General features: G+C 39.4%; 1 pseudogene; it reads left to right on the top strand.

Moving 5' to 3' along the window:
• The first annotated feature begins 251 nt into the window (after positions 1-251).
• Positions 252-1,518, top strand: LOC112821065 (tubulin beta-4B chain pseudogene; annotated as a pseudogene).
• The last annotated feature ends 10,064 nt before the right edge of the window (positions 1,519-11,582 follow it).

The following is an 11,582-nucleotide window of genomic DNA, read 5'->3' as shown; positions in this document are numbered from 1 at the left end:
AAAGCTCAGAATCAAAGTATGCTAAAAGCTTATGCTTTTATTGTGAAAACTTATAATTCTTCATACTAGGAAATATAGTCAGTCATAGCAGGGAGGTTCATTCTGAAGTTTAAAGTCACTCCTAGCGCTCCTCGCGCCAGCCCCTGGGCTCTTGCGTGGTCCTTCCACCAGCATGGCTGAGGCTGTCGCCCTGAGGGAGATCTTGCCCCTCCAGGCCAGCCAGGGCAGCAACCAGATCCACGGCAAATTCGGAGGTTAATCAGTGACGAGCATGGCATCAACCCTACCAGCATTTACCATGGCGACAGAGACCCGAAGCTGGAGCAGATCAACGTGTACTACAAGGAGGCCACCGGTGGCAAGTACGCACCTTGCACTGTGCTTGTGGACCTGAAGCTGGGCACTATGGACTCCGCACACTTGGGACCCTTTGGGCAAATCTTCAGGCCAGATAATTTGGTTTCCGGTCTGAATTATGCTGGGAACAAGTGAGCCAAGGGGCACTACACAGAAGGTGAAGAGCTGGTCGACTTGGGGCTGGATGTTGTGAGGAAGGAAGCTGAAAGCTGTGACTGCCTGCAGGGCTTCTAGCTGACCCACTCCCTGGGTAGGGGGACTGAGCCTGGGATGGGTACCCTCCTCATCAGCAAGATCCGGGAGGAGTTCCCAGACAGGATCATGAACACAGTCAGTGTGGCGCCCTCGCCCAAGGTGTCAGACACGGTGGTGGAGCCCTATGATGCCACTGTCTCGGTCCACCAGTTCGTAGAAAACACAGAGAAAACCTATTGCATTGATAACAAGACCCCCTACATCTGCTCTGGAACCCTAAAGCTGACCACACCCACCTATGGGGACCTCAAACCCCTGGTGTCAGCCACCATGAGCGGAGTCACAACCTGCCTGCACTTTCCTAGGCATCTCAATACTGACCTGCACAAGCTGGCTGTCAATATGGTCCTCTTTCCCTGCCTGCACTTCTGCACGCTGGGCTTCACCCCAGTGACCAGCCGAGGCAGCCAACAGTACCCGAGCTCACCCAGCAGATGTTCAATGCCAAGAACATGACAGCCGCTACCTGACCGTGCCTGCAGTGTTCAGGGGCTACATGTCCACAAAGGTGGACGAGCAGATGCTGAACGTCCAAGACGAAAACTGCTGCATCTACTTCGTTGAGCAGATCCCCAATAACGTGAAGACAGCTGTCTGTGACATACCAGCCTGGGGGCTAAAAATGTCTACCATCTTCAGGAACAATAGCACGGCCATCCAGGAGCTGTTCAAGTGGATCTCAGAGTAGTTCACAGCCAAGTTCAGGTGCAAGGCCTTCCTGCACTGGTACACGGGCAGGGGCACCTGCACTGGTACACAGGCAAGGGCATGGACGAGATGGAGTTCACCGAGGCCGACGGCAACATGAATGACCCGGTGTCTGAGTACCAACAGTGCCAGCAGTGTCAGCAGTACCAGGACACCAGGGCCGAGGAGGAGGGCAAGTTTGAGGAAGAGGTGGCCTAGAGCTGATACCCGGTAAAGCGTGTGGAAGCTGTGTGGACTCTTCATTCACTCACCACCTGTTTTCTGATGGCCATGTCTCTCTATTCACTTGCTCTTTTTCCTGTCTTGATGCCACATCCTGTACGGAGGCTGCCATTAAAGCATTTATATAGTGAGAAAAAAAAGTCAATCTTCTTATCTTCTTAACTTGAAAATAATTCTAATGGCAATTAAACTCTTACCAAAAGAAATAAAAAATGAAGAATCAGTGTAGAGGAGTTCTTTAAAGACCATCAAATTTAATATCTCTGGACTTTAGACAGGAGTCAATTTTATTTTTTTCAAGATTTTATTTATTTGACAGAGAAAGAGAGCACAAGCAGGGAGCAGCAGGAAGAGGGAGAGGGAGAAGCAGGCTCTCCACCCAGTAGAGAGCCAGACATGAGGCTTGATCCCAGGACCCCGGGGTCATGACCTGAGTCCAAGGCAGACACTTAACCGACTGAGCCACCCAGGCGCCCCATTCTTTTTTAAGATTTAATTTAAGGAGTCAATTTTAAACATCTATAACATATTTTTGTGGACTACTGTATTTTTTAATATCTAAAGAGATATTCCTCCAGACACCTGTTCAATGTTTTCCTACCTAAAATCTTCCATATCCTCAAGACATAGCGTTATCTATCTTCCTCCTCAACGTCTTGGTCCTAGATACTCCTTACAGGATAATTTTAAGTTTGGTCCGAAACCATCACACACAAAAGCACTATGACATCACAGGTTAATTCAAAAACACATCACTAACATGCTTGTTAGTATCAAAACTGTCTCTAAGGAAACACAAGATGACATGAGCCTGCCTCATTCTGTTCCAAAGTATTTTCTGATGATAAAAAGAAAAAAAAAATGTGATTGTCAAATTAATAACATACTGAAAATGCTACAGTTAGAAAGACCAACTCTGTTGTCCCTGAGTAAAGTGTGGAACCTAGGAGAAGAGCCTAACGAGAGGCTTTTGTTATTAACAGAGTGGAAGTGAAGGCTTTAAAGTCCTACTTAGCTTCCTCTATGAGAAGTGCCTATCTAAATACAGAAACCACATGGAAACAGATGGCTTGGAATGTTCCAGCCTCTTTGACTATATAAATGTATATGGTCCTCCTCTGTCACCAAGACCATCAGCGTAAACAACTGGTAGTTTACAGATTATATAATCCATTTCGGCTTGGAAAAATATCTCTCCTGGCTCTTTTTAGACAGTCTCTTACATAAGGTACTAAAATGTACCCTATCAAATAAGTTAACACACATATCAAAATGCTTTATTTCCATGGAGAAAATTAAACCCTCTGGAGTTTGTGACTGAGAATCTCATGTTTCGTAGAGTATCTTTATGTTTTCCCACTTCCGAGGATTTTTTTCTCATCCCCTCCACAGTTAAGACTAAAAACCTGAAGCACTTTTTTATTCTGGCCTTCATCTTAAAAGACCATTTCTTTGCACCAAGCTGATAATTAAAAGTTTTTGGATATTTTCTGGTTGGAGTACTGGGTGATTAGTCCATTGAAATGTGTTTCCACAGCCTTCTTTTGTAGTTCTCTATTGCTATGCATTTTTTTTTTTAATGTTTGTCTGAATTGAACTATATATACCATCTGCTGTTTCAGGCTCTCAAATGATCTGAAACCTTTGAATTTTGTTAAATCATTCCTCATTATTGCTTTTTTAGTAGTATCTATAAAGTCTATCTATTTGCCTCCTAAGGATTTCCTTATCTCTATCATTTACATACTCTAGGCACTAAGATAACTAAGACACCAAACAACCAGTTTCAAATGCAAAATCCTCAGCCAAACTACAACGGATCTTCTATTTTTTCTCTGTCACTTTGCCTCTATTCCATGCTTTGTATTTATTCCCGGGATGCTGATATGAAGTCCTTCAATGACGTTTGGTTGTTTTAGTATATTAGATCCTTTGAATTTGTTTTAGCTATTGTCGTATAGTTACTTTTCTCCCACAGTATAAAAGTTTTACTCTTCATGTCTTTTCCTTTATTGAGGATAGATTTCCCTCTCTCATTTTTTAAATAAATTCAACATTTGGTAGAAATAAGGTTTTGTTCTGTTTGTTTTTGTGGTTTTTGTTTGTTTGTTATGGTTTTTTTACTAATGGGCATGATATTGCCCCAAAAAGGGGTAGAAGAGAAGAAAGCTGTTCTGATCTAAACTTTTGGGGACAAGTCAACAACACCCTTTTTTTCTCTCTCTCACTTTTATTTCCACACATATAAGGATTCAGAAACCTTTCCATAGCACCTTGGTGTCCATAGGTAATCACAGGTGTAAAGCTTCACAAAAGGTGTTAAGTGGGTGGAAAGGATAACATATCTTTGTGATAACACACAAAGTGATAGCCTAGGTAACATCATCCCAGTGATATCCTAGGTAATATAATCTACTTCCAATTACAGAGGCTTTTGTTCTAATCAGTCATTGACTCCTTCGTTCTTTCATTCATTCATTTTTTTTATAAGTCTTTGAGTTATCAATTACTGCATAACAAATTCCCCCAAAGTTGGTGGCTCAAAACAGTAACAATTTATGATTTCTCACAATTCTGTGGATTGACTGGAATCACCTAGGCTGTTTTTCTGCTCCATCTGGTTTGGGTCACTCAAGAAGCTTCATTCTGCCAAGGGCTTTGCTGGAATCAGAATCTCCAGGATGATCCCATTCCCATATTTGCTGGGGTGATTGAAATGGCTTAGGAGTGCTGAGCTTACCTCTCCAGCAGAGTAATAAGATGTCTTACACAGAGGTTCAGGGCTCCAAGAAAGCAAACTAGAAACTGCCAGGCCCATTTTGGGATAGGTCCAAAACAGACACAGCATTATTTCTTCTGCATTCTATTAACTGAAGGTCACAAATCCAGCCCAGATTCAAGAAGAGTGCAATAGATTCCACTTCTTGATGAGAGGAATGGCATGCCTCGGCTTGGGAAGAATTTTTTTCCTAGACAAAATTCACATTCCTCATATATGCAAAATGCACTCATCTACAAATAAGATCCCCAAAATGTTATTTAATCATGGAATCAGGTGGCTTAAAGTACAAGATTTCATCATTTAAATCAGGTCCAAATATGGATGAGGCTTATCCGATACCATGCCTTTTAGCCTAAAAACCTTTGAACTTAAAAGGCAAGTTATCTGAACGCTTGCATAACCAACATTCAATGGTGAGACACGGACGAAACAACTGTAATAGACACTTCTGTTTACAAAGGAGAAGAATGGAAATCATAGTTCTGAGTTCACAGCAATTTCAAAACTACAACTGGGCAAACAAAAGGAAAGAAGGAAGGAATGAACAGAGAAGAAGGAGGAGAGGATGGGTAGAGAAGGGAAGAAAAAGAAGAGGAGAAGAAAGAAATGAGAAACGAGTAAAGTAAATTAATAATAATAAATAATAAAGTAAAGGTTATCAGACCTCCCAATTTCACTAGGAGCAGAGAACGTTTCTTGATTAGTCCCCAGTTTTGCTGACAATAGTTCCTTAATCCATTATTCTCAGTTGGCTTCACTGCCTGGAGACTTGGCACCTCCCTCTGAGATACCTTTCCTTTTCCATTTAAAAAAAAAGACCATATTTTAATCTGCGAAGTTCTCTCAGCCTACTTCCTGCCTGTAGAACTTTGGAGCCCACAGCCCTTTCGTCAGTTTAAACTGTGCTTTTGGGTCAGACTACTTGGTGTGTTTTCTAGTAAAAGTCTCTTAAAAACTTTGTGAGTTTTCTATAAATATTTTTGAGTTTCAGGGTGCCTGGGTGGCTCAGTCAGTGAAGCATCCGACTCTTGATTTTGACTCAGGTCATGATATCATGGGTTGTGGGATCGAGCCCTGTGTCAGGCTCCAGGCTCAGTAGGGGAGTCCTCTTGAAGATTCTCTCCCTCTGCCCCTCCCCCACTTCAAATAAATAAATAAATCTTTAAAAAGTTTTTTTTTTGAGGGGCGCCTACGTGGCTCAGTTGGTTAAGCGTCTGCCTTCGGCTCAGGTCATGATCCCAGGGTTCTGGAATCAAGCCCCGCTTCGGGTTCCTTGCTTGGTGGGGAAGCCTGCTTCTCCCTCTCCCTCTGGCTGCCGCTCCCCCTGCTTGTGCTCTCTCTCTCTCTCTGTCAAATAAACAAATAAAAGCTTAAAAAAAATTTTTTTTGAGTCTCCTTGCCCCCAAAATCTCATGGTTTTGGTTTTTGTTATGTTAGCACCTACTCTCAGATACTAATTTCTGTATTACTCAACATTTATAAGGTAAGCAGAAGAATTAGACCTCACACAAATATGGGGAATACTTGGGTAGTGAAGACCCAAAAGATAAAGTTGGAGGATCAAAAGAATCAGGTAGTTCTGAGAGACTAAGCGCATCCAGCTACTGAAACAAGACCGTGGAAAGGTACCTAATAGAGAAGTCCATGGAAAGCTCTTGCTTTTCTGAATACCCATACAAGTACCTAGTGACAATCCTGGAGTTGCTGTTGGTCATCAGGGTCATCAGTCAGGAAGAAGAGCTAGACTCAAAGTAAGAGTTGAGGGAGGACAAGCTGGAACCTGCCAATGCCTCTGTGGCTCTCTGTCACCACAACTAGCCATGACAATCCTCAGAGAACAATGGCTGCTGCTTAGCCTTCATGTCCCAAATTTCATACAAGTTTCTATTTTAGCCAACTCTGACCTGGTACAGAGAAGGTTTTCTAAGAAATGGCATTCCCAATTTAAGCAACCATTCAGCAAGGAAGGAAGAGTAGGCATTGCTTCCAAAAATTACAGTGATGCCAGAAGAAGCCAATTGAAGTTTCCTTGATAAACCAATATGCAAGCAATGTACATCTTGACATTTCTACATTTCAGAAAGATCATTGAGAAACTATGTAGAATAGTAGCTCAGAGCTCAGATTTTAGAGTAAGATAATTTGGATTTTAATTCTAGACCTGTCACTTACTAGTAAAATGGCCTTGGGAAAGTTATTTAACTTCTCTAAATTTCCCACCGTAAAATATAGGAATAATAATAATGGTATTCATGTTGTAAAATGATGTGTCATTGACACAGGACTGGAATATATTAGGTACTTGACTTTTCTTGGTTAGCATTATTGTCCTTGATATCATAAAATATTTTTTTTTTTAAATTGGTCTTCTTTTTTTGTTGTTTTTAAAGATTTTATTTATTTATTTGACAGAGAGAGGGACAGCGAGAGCAGGAACACAAGCAGGGGGAGTGGGAGAGGGAGAAGCAGGCTTCCCGCCGAGCAGGGAGCCCGATGCGGGGCTCGATCCCAGGACCCTGGGACCATGACCTGAGCTGAAGGCAGACGCTGAACGCCTGAGCCACCCAGGTGCCCCGATATCATAAAATATTTTAATCTTCTTAAAACACATTAAATTTTCAAATGTTTAGCATCAATTACCACAGTATCTAAGGGCTTGAAAAAAATGGGTATTTCCACATGTGAACATGGCTTTACCACTTGTGATGGTTAATTTTGTGTGTCACCCTGACTGGCCATGGGGTGCCCAGATTAAACATTATTTCTGGGTGTGTCCATGAGGGTATTTCTGGATGAGATTAGTATTTGAACCAGGAGAATGAGTAGATTGCCTTTTCCAACGTGGGTAGGCATTATCCAATCTATTGAAGGCCTGGATAGACAAAAGGCAGAAGAAGGAGGAATTCATCCCTTTTTTTTTTTTTCCTGCCTTACTACCTGAGCTGGAACATCTTATCTTCTCCCGCCCTCAGACTGGGATCTACAGTATCAACTCTCCTGGTTCTCAGATCTTCAGACTCATAATAAATTGTATCACTGGCCTCTCGTTTGCAAACTGTGGGACTTCTCAGCCTTCAGCATTGTTTAATATCTTTCTCTCTCTCCATCTATCTCCTATTGGTTCTGATTCTCTAGAGATCCCTAATACACCATTTGATCCTTTGCCTTGATTGTTGATTCTTGCTTCCTAATCAGATCAGTTCTAGACTTTGCCCTGCCTCCCATTCAAATCCTCTCGCCAAAGTCTGTAAGAGAATACAGTGTAAACATTGAGCAGGAAAACATAGGTCTGCCTGCAAGCCTGCTAACTGTGAAAACCTTGGCAGTTCACTTGATCACACTTAGAATCAATTTCCTCATCTATAAATAGGAAAAATACAATGCTTGGCTTTCAGGATTGAGATGATATTTATAACATACATTTGGTTCATAAGCCCTCAGGAAATGTTTTTTAGAGCAAATTTCACCATCCTCCTGATAAGGAGGCAGGGGCCTGAAGTCCTAGAAGCTTCAACATAAATGTTTCTGCAAAAATATTTTCCAATAGAATTCATGAGCAAATTTGATATCTGGTAACTCTGATGATTGTAGAACCCTAAACACTGAATCCTCAGGCTCCTAACCAAGGCATTTGATGATCCTTCCCTTCCCCAGTACAAGACAGACCTGAGGGGACATCCCAGCTCCAGAGCTTCCATGAGACTCACTGAGGCCTTTGTTATGATTGTCTTTCAGTTCAACTTCTCCTTCTGTCCAGTCTTGCTTTATTCTCTCTCCAATGGCTATTTATCTAAAGTACATTCGCCAATAAAAGTACTTCATTCAAGTTCTGCAACTCAAAATCTGTTTGCCAGAAAGAGCAGCCTGTGTCTGATATTACTTTATAAGGTGTTGGGGGTGGGGTCAGAGGAGAGAGAATGGGAGTTGGGGAGTCTTCCAACTTCAAATAAGTCAAATAGATATCTACAGAACATTCCAGGGAACACTCAAGACAGAGATACAGCATGTGGCACTTACAAAATAGTTTGCTTGGAGCAATGTTTAAATTAGACTACCCTATGGTAGAAATGGGTATCATTAATAACATAGAGATTAAAAACCAGATAAGTCTTATTACTCCACTTCCTTTCTTTTCTATGTCCATACCAATGGATCCTGCCATCCAATTCACTTCCGTTTCATCTTGGACCAAAATTGGGCCTGGCAGTGGCACGTTAAGCAGAGATACAAACCTCAGACATAAGATGACATTGACACTGGCCCCCACATGAGCACCCCCACTAGCAATAAAAAAAAAAAGATTTGGAGTGTTTTTTAATGTGCTGTAGACTGTTTAAAAGCACAGAGTTCACTGATGGTACAGTGAAATGAATGAAGCCACTGTGCTGAGCAAGATGTTTCTCTGTAGAAAGTGAACACTATTATTCTCTGAAACATCTTCCCAGGTATTTGATTATTATAGATTTTAAACAACAACCTGCTAAAAAGCTTAGTCAGAATAGATTGAAGGTGATCCCAGTTGAAATGAGGGACAGAATCCCTGTGGCTATCCAACATCAAGGAAGATGAAGGACTACAATATTTTGACTACTCTGAGAGGTACCTCTACCCCTTGCCCACTCTTTTTTAATTATTTGTAATGTACTGAGAAATGGTGTGATTCAAATATTAGGGAGTTATTGCTGTGAATCTCAGGAATATCCTGAGAGAAGCTCAGGCAGAAATACATATTTAAGCAATTTTTTAAACTAGTATGTTTACATTTTAGAAATGACTCATCATATTCTATTGTGTAAATACATATTTAGACCAGTAAAACTCTTTAGAAAGCTATGAATTAAAGCCAAATGTAAGTATTGGAGTTAATCTTTTTTGCCTGCTTTCAGCGCCATTTTGAATGAGTGGGGTGAAATTGGACATTGTGTGTGTATAATGATGAAAAATGGTAGGCTACAATAAGGAATAATTATTTTGATTTCCAGAGCATAATGGCCTATGAATTATGTTTAAAATTAATGAAAGAGAAGATAGAGAATGATTTGAATCTCATCAGTAGCTATTTTTCTCTTTCTCTGAGGCAGCAATGAGCCATTTTCTAAGGGATTTGAACTTTTGTGAGCAAGTCCCTCTAAGCTTCTCAAAGGTCTTAATTTGAAGCTGAACCTTTTTAATGATGATTTGTTGCACTTGAAAGAACAAACAAGTAAGCAATTGGACTTCCTGAGAGGTTTTCATTGTATAAAGACAATTTCTTTGCAAATCTAAATAAGTTTTTAACATTTGAAAGGACATGTACATTCCAGCATATCCTTTGCCATAAAAGATCCCTTCTCTCTTCAACATTACAAACAGCTATAAAAAGAGAGGTTATTTTCCTGCAGAAAGCAACTTGGATTTAAAAAGAGAAAAAAAAAAAGGTGCTTTTTAAAAAAATTTCTTTTACTTAATTGCATCCTCTAACATTGAATAGAGAAAACCATTGTCTTTCAATACAGTCATGTCAAATCTAGAACTATTGCTTGGCCCTGTTTACCTGTTTAGTCCCCAATGGAACATATTTTTATTTCTTAGTCTTTTTAGGAAGAAACATCTCCCAGTGGAGATGGAAAATAATGTTATTAGAGACATAACTGTATGGAATGAAAAATTCTGCAACATGTTTGAAAATGTTCAAATGTAAATATCCAAATTCCAGCTTAAGCCTCAGGACACAGTTCTTGTCACTCATAGTTTTTCATCCTCTATCCTGCAACTGACTTCAAGGACAAGCTGATATATTCATTCTGCTCACAAGCTGTCAATTGTCTCTTGAATCTAATTCTTTTCCTCAAAACTCAACTCCTTTAAGTCTTCACTATACATAGAGAGAGTGGTTTTTCTTAGTTCTGTATTTCTTGAAATATAGTGTATTAAACCACTGGCTGTCTAAAAGTCAGTTTTCAGCAATATATAATATTCTCTTATTTGGTATTAGTAATTTTCTATTCATTTTACAATTACCTTCTATTAATGATTTTTCCTTTACAATAATACACTGTTTTTTAAAGTAAGTCTAAATAATCAATTCAAAGTGTTAATTAAAGTAATATGGTATATTTATGAAGAAGCTTATAAAATATATATGTTACTCTGCTTCTCACTCTCGATATTTGACATTATAGACCCTCTTCTTGAATTTTTTTTTCTTTTTATCCTATCCTAAGATTCTGACAAAAGTATATTTTTTTATACTTACTCCCTTGGTGGTTTTATTTGTTTATTATGCTTGTTAATTTGTGTTTTATGGCTTTAACTACTATCCCTGTGTAGATTGCCAAATCTGCATTTTTCTCTTTCAGCTTCCCCTGGCACTCCTGAAAACATCTCTACAATTTGATCTGACTATTGCATTGTCATCCACTTATTACCAGCCACATTGCCTTTCAGTTTCTCTCTTCTCCAATACAGCCCACAACATTGACCAGTGTTATCTTGTAAAATATCATTGTTTCAGATTACACAGTTTTTTTTTTAAATGTCTTCAGTGACTCCTGCTACATAAAAAGTGTGTTCTCTAATCTTTAATAACATATATGATGTCTTCACTAATCTCAACCTATCTACCTTTGCAGCCTCATCCCTCAATTCCCAATACCTTTAGCCTTGTCTTCTTCATTTCATTTCTGCCCTTGGTTCCTTGTCTCTATCTTTCCTTAATGTATTAATCTAGTTTGTTGCACATCACACAATTTCCTCTATTGATATTGCTTTGTCATATTTACTTTTGGTTGTATTCATTACACATGATGACACTTTTAAGAATAGGTTTTGATGTTTCTTATTCTGCTATAAAAGGTTTGAGTTTCCACATTTATAAAAGATTATAGTTCTCTTTTTTGTTGTTCTGAAACTATGGAGGATTATCTTAAGAATATGAAAATGGAAACTAACCTAATTTTAAGAATGCTTTACTTTTTTTAATTGGTAGAAAGTCAGCTTATTATAGAACCCATTCTCAGTTATCAATGGGTGTATTATCTAACTATGAGACAATCTTTAATAATTTTAGTGAATCACCTCACAATATAAACACATATTAGTATTAGTTTAATAAAAAAAAAACATAGAAAGCTAAGCCTATGATAGAATAACAAAATCAAAGTTGGATTCCTTACCATTCTGGGCACCCTTCTAAGGACTTAATTTATTCACATCGTTATTAAAATGAGGCACCAAGACTGAGAATGCTATTTGACATTTGTTCTGACCGTTGAAGCTT

The sequence above is a fragment of the Callorhinus ursinus genome, unplaced genomic scaffold (genome assembly GCF_003265705.2).
Source record: "Callorhinus ursinus isolate GAN/ISIS: 27379988/994484 unplaced genomic scaffold, GSC_fseal_2.0 scaffold1, whole genome shotgun sequence".
In the NCBI taxonomy this organism is placed as follows: domain Eukaryota; kingdom Metazoa; phylum Chordata; class Mammalia; order Carnivora; family Otariidae; genus Callorhinus; species Callorhinus ursinus.
Note: the sequence above shows the minus strand (reverse complement) of the source record. Positions and strands in the feature narration are given on the sequence as shown.